This window comes from Vespula vulgaris, chromosome 5 (genome assembly GCF_905475345.1).
Source record: "Vespula vulgaris chromosome 5, iyVesVulg1.1, whole genome shotgun sequence".
Classification (NCBI taxonomy): Eukaryota; Metazoa; Arthropoda; class Insecta; order Hymenoptera; family Vespidae; genus Vespula; species Vespula vulgaris.
Window position 1 is genome coordinate 4,628,600 of NC_066590.1, and position 15,520 is coordinate 4,644,119.

General features: G+C 39.3%; 1 protein-coding gene across 2 annotated transcripts in view; it reads left to right on the forward strand.

Moving 5' to 3' along the window:
* The window catches only part of LOC127064313 (RNA/RNP complex-1-interacting phosphatase-like), a 52,402-nt gene extending 39,418 nt beyond the window's left edge, over window positions 1-12,984 (forward strand). The window contains exon 10 of one of the 2 annotated variants that reach the window (XR_007781626.1): window positions 66-12,984. The gene's annotated coding sequence lies outside the window, so the exon portion shown is untranslated. The remainder of the gene's footprint in view (window positions 1-65) is intronic. The other variant, XR_007781627.1, reaches the window with a different exon arrangement.
* Window positions 12,985-15,520: the final 2,536 nt, after the last annotated feature.

The window sequence follows — 15,520 nt, forward strand, 5'->3', positions numbered from 1 at the left end:
TCAACATAAATTCCTAAGTCCATTTACACGCACGATACGGATGCACGATTTATTATGAATTATAGGAATTCGACGATGTTCTTAGGAGAAATAGAAGAACTACGAGTACAACAACGATGCGAACGACGATGACGACGAAGACGACGACGCAGACGAAGACGAAGACGAAGACGAAGACGAAGACGACGACAACAACGACAACGAAGACGAAGACGATCGAAACTGGAAAGCTTCGTCGAGGTGAAAAGATCGTCGCATAGACAACTGAGACGTGTAACTTCTACTAGAAAACGTGTAAATCCTGTAAAAAGTTTTCTAATCTCGATCGTCTCACGATCGTTAAAAATCGGGACAATATTTTTTCAATCCGGATATTGCTCGATATCTAATTTAGTTAGATATTAGTTTTATCAACGTATTTTCTCAATATTTTGAGATAAAGAAATAGAAGAAAAAGCGAGAAGATCAAAGATTTCATTCAGTTTATACAATTGTTCTTAGACAATTTCCAAATTTTGATGGTATTACGAGAAGTTGTGAAACTTACGTTTATCGTAATCGAATACACGAATTACATGGAATAGATTTCGGAAAAAATTACAGTAAAAGTGATAATCGCTCGATCTAACTACCGTGCGATGGTCCAAAACGGCCTCGTTGATGCGTCTCGCCGCTAGTGGTTCGAACTTTTCGAATAATTCGTAAAAAGCTGAGGAGGGACAAACAAGTCCATAAAGAGTGTGCTTTCTCTGCGTTTCCTTTTCTGTGCTTTCACGATTCCTTCCTTTTTGACTCTCTCTCTCTCTCTATCTCTATCTCTGTCTGTCTCTCTCTCTCTCTCTCTCTCTCTCTCTCTCTCTCTCTCTCTCTCTCACTCTTTTCGTTTTATTCAGAGTTTCTCCTTTCGATCAGTCTTTCAGTCGAAGTTTAACGTTCGTTCGAGGTGCGATAGATCGAGAAGAACCACGATATAACTCGAATTCGTACTCTCGAACGGTATCGATCCATCTTTCTGTTTCTTTCCCAAATATTTCTTCTTTTCGTACTTTTGAAAAACATTCTGGGCCTTATCACTTGATACAATTTTAACTTACGCACGGAAAAATATATCCTTTTTTTTCTATAATCCAGATCAATTTTTATTACATTCTCTCTTGTTTTTATTCGATTTTTCTTCATCTTCCGACGATAATAACGGAGTTATTATTGTGTTCTCCTGTACATATTTCTCTCTCTCTCTCTCTCTCTTTCTCTCTATTCTATTCTATCTTCTTCTTATCTAAAAAATTATTTTCTCGCTCGAGGAAGAATTCGCGGAAGAAGGGTTGGTTTCTCTCGGGATACGAAGAAATCTTGGAAACTACTTGCCGTAATTTTTTGAAAAAAAGGATGGAGAGAGAGAGAGAGAGAGAGAGAGAGAGAGAGAGAGAGGAAAAAAGAGAGAAAAAAGGAAAGGTTGCACTCTTCAGCCGATCTGGCAATTAGTCACGATTAATTCCTCAAAAATGAGAAGGGACGTGCACGTGTCTGCGGTAGGTAAGGATACACGGGTTGAATCCTCTGAGAGTCGAATAATAGGAGGCTAAAGGCTAACCACACACGAGGCCATCACCAGAATAGTCTACCTTCCTCTTTCGTTCTCTCTCTCCCATACACATACGTATACATACACATACACGTCGTCTCTTTTCTATCATCGTACACGGTATTTGATTTACACGCTAGTATGCGTGCTTCATTGGCACGCCAATATGATACGTGGCAGTGCACTTTAATGCCACGACGCGGCCTACTTAGCGGTCGGCTTGATTAACATGGAGTGATTAATAGTCCGCTCCCTCTCGTCCATAAGCAACCCTATGGCAGAACAGCCGCAATGCCGCCATTGGAGATCTAATCGCACGATATTTATTGCCTTACGCGTCGTCCACCGTACATAGGAAGAGAGAGAGTGAGAGAGAAACAGAAAGAAAGAGAAGGTTCCTACTTGTTTTTTTTTTGGCCACACCGATTTTGCGAATCTCTTCTCGGTCTTTTTCATTTTTTTCTTCTCCCTTCTTTTCATTTTACGACGGACCTTCCATGATCTTCGGAACGATCTTAACCACCCCTTTCGAATCGGTGAAATCGTGGTAAGAAAGATGAAAAATCATAGCAAGTTCGGAGATAAATATTTGTTATCAATTAATCGGCTTCTTTTTTCATATTTTTCTTTTTTTCTTTATTTATTTATTTATTTATTTATGTATTTATTTAATTTTTTTTCTTTTTCTTTTTTTTTTTTTAACGAATACACGCTTTTCCTTTATACGTACGTACACGTTTTGTTACGTGTGCAGGTACCGTACAGACGTTGAAACTTTGCGTCTCGTGATAAAATTAGATTTGTTCGAGCGAGAAGAGGCCGTCGACTGTGCTTCCTGTAAATTCGGGATAATACCGACGTTGGCTTTCGCACGGGAGACACATCGTCTCCCATTTACTCCCCCTTTAACGTGTTGCGTCAGCGTAACGTTGGCGCCGCATTCGTCTGTCGAAAGATCTTTAGCCTTGTTTACAGTTCCAACTCTCTGGCGATCCACGATTATATCGACTTCTCGATGCACCAACGGATCAGGTCGTGGACCTGGAAAGAAAAGAGAAAACAGATGATACGAAGTTTCTCTCGGTACGATCGGATCGAACTCTTTACGAATTCGTCAATTATTATTTTCGAACTAGTAGATTAAGTACTTCAAATGTATTTGTACGTATATTAATTCGATTACTCGGCAGAAACTCGTGAATCATGATAATAATAAAGCATATTACGATGATATTAGAACGTGTCTCTCTGACGCACGATCCGATGACGTAAAGGAAAAAGCGATTCTGGCATGTTACGATAACAATAGTTGGAATTTTTCACCGTTTCTTCTTCGAGCCACTATGTCGTCCCCCTTCTTCAGCCCCCTACCTCACTCCACCTCATTCCCGATTCGTTCTTTCATCATTTCATCTCTTTCTCATTTATAAAAATGATTTATAAATATCGCTTCGTTATACATAGTTCGAGAGAAAATGATACGTCAAACGTTGTTGGATCGGATTAAATTTGGCATCGTTCAATTCTATATTTCTCATCGTTAAATTCACGTGTGTAAAAGATTCGTATGTGTACGATAGAATTCATTCTGGGAACGTTCATTAGAAATGTATGCTTTGACCGACCTTTGATATCAGTAGGGTCAATAGGGTGAGAAGAAATTCTATATAAAAACGTTTCGTTGATTTTTAGGGAAATGATTAGGTATCTTTTTTTTTTTTTTTTTTTTCGTTGAATCGAGAGAGACGGATAATTTTGTTCTCGTTCTTGCGAATTATCGACGAAATATCTTTTATTAGACACGTGTTATAGTTTATGGAGAAAAAGTGTATGGTATTGGATATATGGTAAACATCAGAGGTATACTTCGTTCGTTGTTAAGTCGAATCATTCTCGAAGGAATAGAAAATAAGAAAGAGGAGGAGGTATATGAAAGAATCGAGCTCTCGTAATACTATCGAAGCTTATCGAAGGCGGTACCAAACGCGACTGGCGGTAGCCCGAGGCCACTTATTTAACATCGACGTCGATAGAGTCGTTGCACGTTCCTGTCGTTGGATAGTCGTCGTTTTCTGCTTACTTTATTTATGCGTTCCGTGACTTCTTAGACAATGCGACGATAATTAAGACGTTCTACGTAATTAACGATTAGCCGTGAGTTATATTAACAATACGCGTGAATTCTCGCTAGGCTATGTGTAATATAAGAGAAACGTTTACCGACTCTTGATGATAACGTTGTGTCGGTGAAATGTATCAAAAAATTTGTTTTTAATGTGCCAGCGTTCTTTCCTCGCGATCAGTAATCATGTTTTTCTCGTTGGAATAAGAACAAGACGAAGATTGTTTCGTGTATCGTATATGCGTATAATTTTCTTCTGACAATATTCTTTCGGTAAGTCCTTCATTGTTTCATACAAATTTTTAACGCGTAACATTAAAATCCGTTTTCCAATTGGATTTTGTTACGTCATCAACGTACTTCCACGATCGTCACGTACTTTTTCATGTTATTATTAATTATCACGAACGAGATTTTCGAGTGTTTATTCGTTGACGATTGCGTGGGCTTGAATAAACTTTCAAACGGGTGTCGTAAAAGTGTAAACAGGCGCGCGCGAATCGAATGGCGGATACAAGTTAAATTATTAAATAGTATTAATTACAAGGCCATGAGATAATCATTATGAAACGTACCGTTTTAATTCGTTTTATCGTGATATCGATGTACTTTGAAACGTTCTTATAATTAATCATCTTCTCTCGAACTCTTCTTATCTTATATCGCTTAAAATGTTAATTAATTACTTGCTACTCATCGTCATTAATCTTCTTCGCTATTAGACATTTCTTCCTTACGTCGTTCTTGTTCATCTTGTTAAACGGTACATAGTATCTGAGCTCGACAAATAAACTTTGCGATATTTGGAACGCCGTTCGTGAGAAGAATTTGAGGTTGCAGCTAACATAAGCGCGAGAAGTGCATGTTCCCTCGTATATACGGGATCGTCGAGCTACGGCCTTATTATCCTCGAGAGCTCTTTGATCGATACGCTGGGATATCGATAGCGGTCGCGATGCTATCGTGCGGGTAGGCTGGAACAAACGTGAACGGTGTAACGTTACACAAAGACCATGATGCATGGCCGTAAGGGGTACATGCTTGGAGAAATATATATATATACAGAAAAAGAGAGAGAGAGAGAGAGGAAGAGCGAACACGATTTTTTTATCGTAGAAATATCATAGATAGAGAAAGCTGACTTTTTTTCCCTACATGAAAAATCATAAAAGAAAATTCTCCGTAAGAAAGATTATATGATCGAAGAAACAACACGTATATATCGTCGATATTTCGTTTTAACTTTTACCGTACGATAAAATGATGAAAAAGTTACAAATTGTTCGCTAAGAAGAAAAAAAAAACGACGCGAGATAATCGCAAATGTTTTCTTTCTCTCTTAAACGACCATCTTCTCCATTATATTTATAGATTCATTTTTTTTCTTTCTCCTTTTCTTTGATACCGTACCTTCTCTTCCCTCTCTCTCTCTCTCTCTCTCTTACTCCATCGTAAGAATCGAGCGGAACTCACGTATCTCCCAACGTAACCGCCGCCAGTGACATGGAAAACTGTGAGATCGGAAAGAACAGAAGAGAAGGAAGAAGGACGGCAAAGGATAAAGACACTGACAATCTAGGTCGACTCGTGGTCGCGACGTAGGCGTTTCTAATGCTCTGTGGCCGACACCAATGTCTATCTCTCTTTCTATCTCTCTCTTTCTCTCTCTTTTCTTTCGAATCTAGGATTCAAGGCAAGCCTTGGTGATTCTAATGGAACGGGAGGAAGTCAATGCCTTTTCCCGATGGTAGATTTTCTAGAGCAAAAAAAGTATCAACCTCGAAGTTGAATCTTCCGTCGAAACGAAATCCAATTCTTTCTCGAACATATGGTCTCCAATCTTAATAAGATTTTCGTTATTGCCCGTACAGTTTCGTCTCTCTTTCAACGTTGACATTTACGTAACGTGCACTGAAATATCTATTGAAAATTAAAAAAAAAAAAAGAAAGAAAATAGGAGAGAAAGATAAGAAGGATAAAGTTAGACCCTCGTTTCGAGATTTTGTTCATTTTCATTATCAAACAATCTTCTCGCTTCTTTGCCGATTCGACAGAGAAAAAGAAAGAAAGAGAGAGAGAGAGAGAGAGGAAAGGAATACCTATTCAAAGAAGGGTAGAGAGGAGGAGGGGTAATAACGTAGGTAGCCTACGGCCTTAGCGATGATTAATAAATCAGGGATGGCGTTGAGAGAACAGTTTAACCTACGACCTCGCTGCGATGCATCCTACTCTTTCTCTCCCTCTCACCCTCCCATCTTCCCTTCCTTTTCTCTTTCTCTTTCTACTTCTTTCCTCGTACTCCTTTTCTCTCTCTTTCGTCGCACTCTCGCATCGTTTTCACGAAGAGATACCTTTCGTAGCCTTTTCGAGGAGGCTCCTCTCTATTCGCTCAGGGCAACGCGGATGCTTTTTTCTGTGGGAAGAAGCGGACTTCGAATGTTAATCGTTGTTTAAATTTATGACAGTGCCCTCTTCTCCGTTCTTCTCTGCATCCTATTCTTACCTCTTTCTCTCTGTCTCTCTTTCTCCTTATTCGTTCGAGATTCTCATCGCATCGCAGAGAGAAGCATTCTTATTCCACTTCCATTCGTTTCGGCAAACTCTCACCCCTCGAAACGAACTCGGTGATTAGCACGTTCTTCGAGAGACTCTTAACGGAGAAAGTCTTTGGAGAGTTTAAGAGAGAGAAAGAGAGAAAAGAAAGAAAAAGGGAAAAACGAAGGAACGATCGCTTGCATTTGGCACTCCGCGTGGTACTTCGAACTTGAGAAGCGCGGGAATTCTAGATATGTATATACCGTGAAAGAGCAATCTTCGAGAGATGATGTTTACGACGCTTAATTAAAGCGGCGTCTATTGAATCGATAACACGGTATCGACGCTCGTTACGTGGAACGCTCGGGAAGAGATTTTACTCTTCGAGAAAACAACCTCCTCGCGTACTCTTTTATTTCCCTTCGAAAGTTTATTTTACGACGTTCCTCTTTTCTATGTGAAAATTAGAATATATATATATTTTTTTTAGAATATCCTTTAGAATATTTTTTTGCACACACGTATAAGCGTTCTAGTGATTTTTCTTTTTCGAGGAAAGTAAACGTGTCTCTATCTATACGGATACAAGTTGTTACGTATACATGTACGCGTTACAATAGTAATGGTTTGGTGTTGGTGGTGGACTTGGAGTGACTCAGAAATTCCTGGAAGAGGACTGACAGGCGAAATGGGTCAGACGTGGTACACTTAATAAAGGCAGAGAGAATAACGTTACGGGGTCCAGTGATTATCATATGAATTGGTGGGTAGCGTCAAAAGAGGAGGAACGTTCGTGGTATCACTTCTGCACGAACGTAACCACACACGATTACTCACACTTGTATATTCTCCCTAGTTGAGAGACTATTGTGTGTGGTCCCGACGTGTGTGCGTGCGTCTGTCATCGACTGTCAGCCGAGGCTAGTTTGACGAGCCATTGCTCACCTCCTGTCAACGCGTGTTTTAACACACAACTCATAAGCGAGTAATACGTACGTGTCGTTTCGATGTGTGCATTCGTTACACGCGTTCGACCGGTTTCACGATCACGTCGCGACGATCATCACATCGTCTCTATCATTTTTTTTTAATTATTTTTCTTTTCTTTTTCTTTTTTTTCATTTCTCTTTCTTTCTCTCTCTACCTCTCTTTCTCTCTGTCTTTTTCTTTCGCTTCTATATCATCCTGTGGATTCTTCGCTATCCCTTCTCTTTCTTTTTATCTCTTTCGCGGTCTATCCATCTACGTCTTGTCACCGTCCAGTTCGCCATTCGCGATTCGATCGTCGTCGTCGTCGTCGTCGTCGTCATCGTGTCTCTCTCTCTCTCCCTCTCTTCCTCTATGGCCGCATCGAAGCCGGAGGGACAAGAGGAGAGAGAGGGATGATAGAGCCATGACAGGGACAAGGCCTGGCGACGTGCCGTTGACGCTTCATCCGTTCCCCTCGCTCGACTGACGTCTTAATTGTAAACCGATAATCGACCGACCATCGCTCGCGAGACTCGTTCTCTTGTATTTCGATAGTTCTTCTCGTGCTGAAGCAGCAAACATCGGCTTCGTTGTATTTTTGGAACTTTCTTCTTGTTTCGTACAGGTGCAATGGAACTGGTTGTGCTTCTGTTGTATTAGGAAAGAACGTGTCCTTCGTTCTTCTTCTCCTTTGTACATTCTATCCTTTACATTTGTAATTTGTGTTTTTTCTTTTTTCTTTCTTTCCTTTCCTCTCTGAATTTTATTTTCGTTTAATTTCATATCATACTTATGATATCTTATCGCTAGACAATATCATTTTAAAAAGATTTTCGCTTGTGTTCGTAATGGGAATGCTTTGCCCCAGACACGATGACGCATTCACGAGCAGATTAATTCGAAATATCAAGGATCTCAAAGGAACGTGACCCTCGGTTAAGACGCATTCACCGTCGGCGAGCGACAAAACGCATCTCCTCGACAAAGCGCACTTCCTTGAATCGTAAAGACGCAAGTGAAGTTCCGCGACTTAACGGTACTACGGCAAGAGAATTAATAAAATCATTTTTGTTCGACGTACGACGTAAGTACGTTGGTATGTAACATGTAAAGGAACGTTCGTTCATTGTCAACGACGAAGTCAAGAGTTGTTTCTCGAATTAAATCGAACGATTTCTCTTCCTGAATCGAAGTTGACGAGTTAGCCAGACATTACCGATCCAATAACAACTTTCATCTCGTGAATATACACGTCCTGAAAATTGACGCGAGATAAGATTGACGATGAGTTCTAATATCGTTAGAAGAGAAGAATATGAAAGGGAGTCTATCGAATTCGAAGGTTCTCAGGTATAGGTCGACAGTATCGAAGGAGATAGAAACTTTTGAGTTAGTTCGACGATAGGAAACGTCACGTGAAATCGGTCGTTGTCTTTGACGACTTAGTCGAGGAGATCTCGAGATTCTCGAAGAAGTTAGGAATCGATTATTAGTCAATTTACTAAACTCCTGCACGTGCAAAAGAAGAAAGTAGAAATTTGTGTTACTCGAGAAGAACCGCTATGAAAAATATGGAAATGATTTTTGGAGTATCGGCAAACTCTCTTCTTGGATATTCGTGGAGTTCGTAAAAAGAATCACGAGGAATGTAATTCGATGTGTACGTGTAACGACTGGTCGGTCGGTCGTTCGTCGTCGATCGTTTAAAAAACGAAGAGCAAGTCGAGAGAGAGAGAGAGAGAGAGAGAGAGAGAGAGAGAGAGAGAGAGAAACCATCGTTTTCTCGAACATCGATTTCTCGAACATGCTTGTCGTCCTCGTCGTTGAGTTCGGCTCACTGCCTCTTTTTCTTTCGATGCCGATGCCAGGTAGACGTAATAATGTCATTATTAATGTGAGGAATTTTTACGACGCGTTAATTTGCCGCCATTCTACGTTTCGCGTCGTACTCACGACTCGCGGTCAATAAATTGTTTTAATTAGAGGAGAAATCGCATGAGATCGTAAGATCCGTGCAAATCTTTGCGCCGTAAACAAATTAAGAGGTTTGGAAAACGAGTGGAACGAGAGACAGAGAATAACCGGTCTTTATTTCTCTTTCCCGTAATTTCGATTTGCGAACTACCATCGTTCGACGAAAATTTCTTTTCTCTTTTTTTACTTCGATTCGTTAAATAAAGTACGACGAGTACCTCTATCTCTTTCAAAGAATTGTCATATTTCTCACGATAAAAGTTACTTTCTCGTATAGCCTTACTATTCTATATCTTTCTTTATCTCCTTATCCGTCTCTCTCTCTCTCTCTCTCTGTTTCTCTTCCTCTCTTTCTTTCTAAAAACGATCGTAGCTATGCAAAACTATGCAAATGTACGAGCGAGCCTCCGGTCTTCGTAGATTCGAAAGAAAGGAAATGAAAATGAATGAGATGATGCACTCCCTCCTATACCATGCCAAGAGGGATGATCCAACGATATCTAGAATTTTTTTTTTTCTTTTACGTTTCGAACAATGAAACTGTTTCGTGCTTACGGCAGTATTTTCTTTTTTTAATTGTTTAAACAATAAGTCCCATTAATTTATGCGTTAAAGGTACGAAGCGTTCATACGTTAATTAAAATGATTTCGTTTAATTTAATGTATATGTATATGTTCTATGTTTAAAATCGATCGTATATCATCAATACATTGTTATCAAAATGAAATAAAAGTCACAAGACGTTCGTTGACTCATCATTGACTCATACAGGTGATGTAAACAAACAAGGTACGAGATATTTCTCGGGAGTGCTAGGATATCAGGACGTTCGAGCAGTCTAGTCGGAGCCTTCGTCCTGTAAACATCAAGTCACACAAGAGAGAAACAAAGAGCAACGTTCCGTTTAACATCGTTTTCTACATCTTATATTATCGACTAAATTTAAGGGAATTAATATCGATTACGATTACTATTAAGGTTAGTTAGCGTTCATTACTATTATCTTTAAGCTACATTACGAATAATTCTATAATAATCTTGAGGGATCAAATGAACAAACATCTTCAAGAGAGATTTATATTCTCGTCGTTGTATTTTTAGATCGTTAATATTAACGTAAATTAAGTCAACTTACGGGTACTTCAATATACATATATCACAAATATTATCTATTATACTTTGAGAATTTCTAACGTTTCGTTTCTTAGTTATAATACATATGTACGTTGGGGATTACGTTACAAAGATAGAGAAGGCGAGACAAAGGCGATAGAGAGCGTCCTCTCATTAGAAACTATCACAATAGTTCGTAGGAACAAATGACGCCGTTAGATCAAGAAAGGAGAAAGAGTCAAGACGTTAAGGGTAATTCGAAGAGATTCGAAAAGCCTACTCTCTTTTAGTTGCCGTTGTTCTTTCTCGACGTAGTATCGCCAGACGACGTTGCATCACGAAGATTTATAATCGACTCCTACGCTCTTATTACGATTTCCTTTCATTGCTCTTACGATCTAACGTTTGCCTTTATAACCGTCTTTCTTCGAACAATGCGTCTTTGGACTTGAAACGATACGTACAACGAGTTCGTTCGTAAATATATATATATATATATGTGTGTGTGTGTGTGTATGTATATATATGTACATAATATGTATATATCAATGTGTATACATGCATATATATAACATATATAATATATATATGCATGTATGTATGTATGTATGTATGTATATATGTATATATGTATTACGTTTATTCCTTTAATTTTGATCTTTTCATTTTCGCCATTTGTCCTTGGAACGTGTACAAATGTACGCACACGTTCAATATAGTACGATAAAAAAAAAGAAAAATAAAGAGACGAAAATATTGTCACGTGTTGTTATGATCTAAGTATTTACATAGGTATAGATAAGTCACGCACGTTCTCTTGTGTATAAGGAAAGGAAGTTAAAAAAAAAGAAAAAGGAAAACAAAAAGAAAAGAAAAAAGAAGCTTGTACGTAGTAGATACTCGCGTCGGGTCGATTCACCGCAGACGCCGGTCTTCGCCAAAAATAACGTTCATTGATTTCGCGTTCTGAATGAACGAGCTCGCAAAGGAAAATGAGACAGCGTAGACCCATCGAAGAAGAGAGGAAGAGAGAGGGAGATAGTTATCTATGGTCATCGTCGAGAACTAGCGGTAAGATTTCCAAGAAGTTGGAGAAAGAGAGAGACAACTTTTCTTTCGATTGCGTTTTGAAAGAACCTCTCCAACAAATAGAGATACTTGTCTTATTCGCCCACGTTTCGTCGTAACGTCAACACTCGAGCCTTTTCTTTATATATCCACCCTCGTGAGCCACCCTCGTCATAATTACGCTATATCCATTCGAACGAGATTAATATTTTTAAATATTTTTATAGATTTTAACGATGACTTTCGAGCAATGGTATAAATATATATACGCGCGCGCGCGCGCGCGCGCGTGTGTGTGTATTTAGTTACGAATTTCGATAAAATATTTATCAAATTTGTAAAAATAGATAGAAACTGAGAACAGTATGATTTTGTTCCCTCTTTTTTTTTCTCTCTCATTTTTTTTCTCTTCTTTTTCTGTTAAAAAAGATTACAAATTACGACGAAGAGGAGATCTTGAATTTCCATACGATAGCGACGTTTTTGCTTATCTTTATCCTCTTACCTAGCTCGTCGTTTAAGATAGCGTAACGAAGTATCTGCCTGCGTAGCACGGATCGTGTGTTTCTCAATTTGAGAAAAGAAAAATTATTCGAATAAGACGTAAGCTTTTTCATTGCGATGTCCGAAGAGTCGACGAACGTTGTTTATCAATGATATATTTCGCTTTCGAACTTTTTGTTAAGATACTTTTTCGCGTTTCGTTTCGGATCAGATCGGATCGGAGGACTCTCTTTTTCTCTTTCATTATAGAAGAATATAAAAAAGGGAGAAAATGATATAATATATTGGTGAGAATGGAAAGATACCATAACGATAGAGATAGATATTAAAACTAAAATTCGTTTTAAATGTGAAAAGAAAAGGTGGCGTCGAGATGGCGCGCGACAACGCTAAGCAGAATCCGCTATCGGCGAATCGTAAGGAGAGAGTCGTTTTTACGAGAGACGGAGTTTAATGGTCTTCTACTACGTGTGGCATAGAGCAAGCTTGGAACGAACTGTATAACGGCCTTTATTATGATTATTTGCGGCTGCACGCCTCTCCCGGCATCTTGGTACGTAGTACATACGTACGTGCGTGAGCCATAGGTAGAACCCCATGCGTCTCCGAGTTTATTTTACGCTTACTATGCTCTCGAGCCTGCCTTAACGTCTCTTCCTCTCTTCTCTTTTTCTCTTTTCTTGCTCGTATATACCTACAACGAAACGGTAATTCCCTTTTCTCGCACGTGACCGATTTGCTTTTACAAAGTCTCGACATTTTGTTAGAGTTATCATACAACTTTTTAGAAAGGAAAAAGAATCAAAAAAAAATATCGTATTAAAAAAAGCAATATCGATAGAGTATTATTGATTTCGATATTGTTGAATATCGGATTACTGATTATATAATTCGTCGTGTTATTGATACATGTTTATGTATATATACACATACCTAACTAAGTACTTACATAAAGTACGCACTTGTTATGAAAATTTGCGAAATTCTGTCCCGACGATATGTCTGAGTCCTTGAGAAGTCTTTCACGAGTATAGTGGCGACAACGGCGACGATGATGCAAACCGGATAGCATTCTTTAAACAATTGCATACGCATAGTCATACAATTTGTCGAACGATAAACGTCTCTCCTTCTCTCTCTTAAAGAAATAACGACGGACTGACATAGATTAGTCATTTTTTTCTTTCTTTACGTTTTTTTAGACGACTCGCTATGATGATCGAAATCGCGCAATATCTTTTTGAGTGTTATGAGCCGTGGAAGATACGAACAATGACGTCATGAACGTCGAACCACGTGGACTCGAATAGTCGATTTTAGTTATTGCTAGACGAGAACCAACGGGAAAGAAAGAAAGAGACAGAGAGACTAAGAGAGAGAAGGAGAGAGACTAAAGTAGGGATGATCACAAGAGGAAAAAAGAAGAAAGAAGAGAGAAGATCGTTTGAAAAGACAAATTTTTGCGTGGTCGGTTGCGGAGCAGACATACTCGTCTATTACGTAGGTAGATATAGAGTCAGCAACGCCCACGTCGTCGCCACCCTGCTTCTACTGCTCACTTCGAAAACGGCTAGCTTTCGGGGGTAGGGGGTAGTTGCGGTGCGAAAATGTCAGACGAACCGGCTGATACGATACTCCCACGCGATAGAAAGTGGGGCAAAGTCGATTCATTCATCCACTGATTCATAAGAGTAGGCGGTATGAGAGAGAGAGAGAGAGAGAGAAAGAAAAAAAGAAGGAAAGAAAGAAAGAAAGAGAAAGATAAATACCCTTCTTATTCCTCTTTCTTTCTCTTTCTTTTTCTCTCTTTGTCTTCCACTTTCTTTTTATCCCTTCTCACTTTCTTCCTTCCTTCATCCCTCTTTGGAGTCTTCCAACATAGTCTCGCAGGGATATCTTTCGAAACAAAAAGTAGATTTAAGCGTGTGGTGGTTAGATACTTCCTCATCCCTTCGAGTTTCGAGAAATTACCCCAACTCGTGTGGGTAGTGAAAATCGAAGAATCTGGGTAATCCCAGGCTTTTCCTCTTCTAGAAGAACGCCATTTTGGTGACGCAAAACTCGATCGCAGACCTTGGACTCTCTTATGCTCTCTCTCTCTCTCTCTCTCTCTCTCTCTTTATATATATATATATATATATATATATATATATATATCTTTTTCTCTCACCCTCTTTCTTTCTCCACGATCAACTCTCAACCTCTGATATTATCATGCGTTACGTATGTACCAAAATGTATGAGCTTTCGTAGAAATCCACGAAAAGCAGCTTTCGAAGGGGATCTCGTTTAATTTTTCGCCCGTTCTCTCGCTAACAGAGACGATAAAGACGATAGAGAGAGAGAGAGAGAGAGAGAGAGAGATTATGTGGGGTTAAAATGGTTTTTCTTAAATGTTAAGGTCACGCTCGTCGTATTCTATTCGTCGACTACTAGTTACGATCCTAATCTCACGTTTTGTGTTAGCTTCAATTGATCATTGAATCGTAACAAATACCGTTTCACAAAGATCATAACAAATTCGTGTCATAAGAGAAATCTAACTTATAACGACGAAAGTTTTTATCGGGGATAGACGTAATTAGAAATTCTCATAGAGACTTTGGATATTTTAGATATCTAGGATCGTTCCAAGGAGAACACGAGGAAGGAGGGTCAATCTGGCTCCTTGAGAATAAATATAAGAGAGACAGCAATAACGATGATAAAAAAGAGCGAGAAAGAGAGAGAGAGAGGAGTCATCGAGAAGGTCGAACGGAAACGATAAAGGAAAATGTCTCTAAAATCGAGTTTTGCTTTTCGATTGCAATTAACGATCGTAAGAAGCCAAGCATATTTTTCGACAGAAATTTTTAGATGATGCAAGCGAAGCAACGTGCTGGACCACCACTCACGGCAAAGGCGGTTGGATTCGAGTATGTCCTCTCTTTTCCATCGACCGTTTCCCTCTCCTTCTCTCTCTCTCTCTCTCTCTCTCTATCTCTCTTTCTCGCTCTCATTGTTGCAGCGTCGCCCATCGTACTCCGGATATCCTATACATCGCTAAACACAATGCACCGTCTGCTGTTCCTGGCTGAGCGCCATTGTCGATAACCTTTGCATCGTCGACCCGATGATGGTAGTACCGCGATAGGAATGTCGTCGACTTGGAGAGTAGCGGTATTCGTGTGGCGATACGCACGTGGAACGTGTCCTCTCTCTCTCTCTCTCTCTTTCTCTCTCTTTTTCTTTCTCTCTCCATCTTTCTCTTTTTCTCTCTTTTTGTCTCTTTTTCTTCCTTTTTCTCTCTCTACCCTTCTTTCCTTTTCTTTTTCTTTTCCTCTCTTTCGTATTTCCTTTTTCGTTAGATGCGAAAACGCAGAAGGTCGAAGGTCGCTACAGCGAAAGGTCAGATCCACGGTTAAGTGCACGAAATAAGAACGAAAAAGGCCATCGCCAGCTCGAAGCAAAAAGGAGAGAGAAAGAGGAAGACGATAAATAAATCGTATGCATTGTAGCAATCTTTGAGATTCGTTTGCCGAATTTTTTCGAATGCGTTTTTCATGTATTACACACACACACACACACATGTGTATATATATATAATATAGCAACGAGTATCATTTGTATTTGATTTTAGTTTGACCATTAGATCGATGTCGGTACGTGT